Genomic DNA, 2,856 nt, shown 5'->3' with positions numbered 1-2,856 from the left:
GGGGGGGGGGTTAGGATGCTACATCTGTAGCATCTTAGCTAGTGCATCTGTATTGTGTGTTGCAATACAGTTGTCAACCGGGGATGTTAGGATGCTGAAAGAAGTGGACTGTGTTCTATTCACACAAGGAGAGCTGTTGGTCAGGCTCCTTCTTGTTGCTCTCTGAAATAGTTATTGAATCAAATGTTTACAAACGTAGGAAAAACTAAATGTTTAAGAACTCATTAAAATACACCAGAATGCATGGAAATGGCATCTATTTTATTCAAGATGTTCTGGGAGAGGATGCCACAGACTCCCCATTAATGTGTTCCCCCCCACAATACAAATGTTTCTGATGTCAATGGCCACTGCGCTGTTCAAGCCCCCCTAAAGGTCAGATTCTAGAATCGCCCCTGCTTGCCCATGAGCTCAGATGTGTACTCCATTACAGAGCTGCTGGATTTCTAAAGAGAAGAAAATGACCACGTTCTGCTTTCTCACAACAGGACAAGACAAAGGACAGACCTGGGAAACTAAACGTGCATGCTTATTCTGCCTCACCAGCTTCAGCCTCAGCATGGTTTTAATGCAACGGTGGAATCGATAGGACTTAATTTAGCTATCATTGCGGAGTAATGTGTCATTTTTAATGGTGCTGGCACTAAATTAAATTCAAAGACACCTCAGCTAATGGTGTAAAAGGGAATGGTATTTTTGCTGTGATTTGCTGCCCTGTGGAGTTAATCTGCTCGGATGCTGAGATATATTTAGAGATTTGCTAGCTTGACTCTTAAAGAGCAAAAAGAGGACTGCAACACTTAAAATGACCTCATAATTATAATAATAAAACAGAGGACAGTGCACAGACTCATTTTAATACCTGTAAGTCACAGCTAGTTCATAAACAGCAAAAACAAGAGCACAAATATCACAACAACAGCTTTTTAACTTTGCACACTACGCAAGACGACAAAAGCAACAGCCTCTCCGCTCCATGAATAATTTAGAGGGCCTCTCTGAGCTACGGCGGGTGCATCATCAGACACCATGCAACACACACACACAACCATTTTGTCGCAACCCCCGTGGGTCTGATAAAGTTCAAACAAGTACGAACAAAAAAAGGAAGGGAGATCATGTCACCCGAATCGTCTTCTTCAAACCTTCACAAGGAGCACTCAAAGGAAAGGAAGGAGCAAACGCCTCCAGCCCATGTGACTATTCCCTGAAGCTGGGCATAATTAGGAGTCAAACATGGTTCACTCCATGCTCTTCACTAATTGTGTTAAAGAGCAGTGTTACCAGGAGGAGGAGGATACGAGCAAGCAAACACACACGCATGTGCAGGCAGAAACACACACACAAATGTACACAACAGGGCGAGATAGCAAGTAAGATACAAAAGAAGCGCAGTCTCCTGGGACAGCCTTTTGCTGGGCTTAGCAACTGGCGGCTGATAATACAAGTTGTAATTAATATAAAAGCAGGAGACAATATGGGAAGGATAGTGCAGCAGGTCTCAGGAGAGCGGCAGGACGCTGCCGTCTTCTTCTTTGCTCCTGTCCCCCGGTTCTCATTTACAAACACCTGCCTGGCACAATTTCACTTTCCGCGCTGCACTCTGCCTACATCCCTAGGAATTTCAGATAAAATTGATTTAGCAGCATCATTGAATTTCACTCAAATTCCCCTGGAACCTGGAGCGAGGGGGGGGGGGGGGGGGAGAAATCAGCCTGTGTAGTAGCAGTTTAAGGTAGGTTGAGAATGACTAACCTTGTGTGTGTGTGTGTGTGTGTGTGTGTGTGTGTGTTGTAAAACTAGTGTGAGGAGCAGCGTACAGGACCTGTGCTGAGCATGTAAGAACAGCTGACACACCAGAAACACACAGGACTGTAAATCACGAAGCAAGCTGACGTTTTATGACATCTTGTCGCTTGACATGAATAGAGAGGTGAAAAAAAAAAACCTGCTTACGCATTTTTTTAAACTTGAAGTTTGTAATTATAAGCAGCGACTTCAGAAAAGCGCAGGAGTATTTACCACTCCCTCAATTATCCAGAATATAGAGAGGCTTCATTTAGCAGCTAATAAATCACTACACTGTGTTTTAGCAGACAGAGGGGATAAGCTGATTTTATTTACGCCTGAAAAGTTTCTCTGGGGTGTCACAGCAGCTATATTCACAAATATGTCTTCAGAAAAAAACAAACATTTTTTTATTTGTTGTTGCTTTATGTTGTGATTCATGGATTTGGCTCCCACAGAAATGACATCTCCAAAGAAATTAAAAGGCTTATAAAAGTGACAGCTCATTACGGATTGTTCTGCTTTCTTTTATTTCTTGTAACTAATAAAACGTGGACCTGTTAAATTAGTATGTTAATTTATGCCTCTGCTATCATCAACTGCATTTCTTTTATTGTCATCCAAGTGAAACAGTCAAGTTTCTCACGATCCCAAAGTAACGGTTCATCACATCCATCCAGAGTGGAAGAGAGAAGCAACAAGCCGGTGCAGAGACAAGTCCTCCAACCTCTGATCAGCTGGACCAGGGCTCTGCAGCCTTTACGATCAAAGGAGACATTTCTGTTCCTCGTTCACTAAATTAAACGTGTCCAGAGCTGCAAAACCTGCTACTGTTGTCATTTTCAACTGGTGGCCCATGGGCCACTTTAAGTTTGTTAGAGGGGCCTTTTCTGGCCAGTAGGCGTGAAATTATAAAACTAAAAACATCCAATAATAGTTCATATTTATTGATATTTTTACGTTTTGAGACAAAAGAAAAAACTGGAATCCATAATCCCATTATCTTTACTTGTTTCTTCCTTTTCAGCTTGAAGGGGGGGAGGGGTCACTGGTGCTCATATCCAAGTA

This window comes from Nematolebias whitei, chromosome 21, assembly GCF_014905685.2.
Source record: "Nematolebias whitei isolate Nwh7 chromosome 21, NemWhi1, whole genome shotgun sequence".
NCBI lineage: Eukaryota > Metazoa > Chordata > Actinopteri > Cyprinodontiformes > Rivulidae > Nematolebias > Nematolebias whitei.
Note: the sequence above shows the minus strand (reverse complement) of the source record.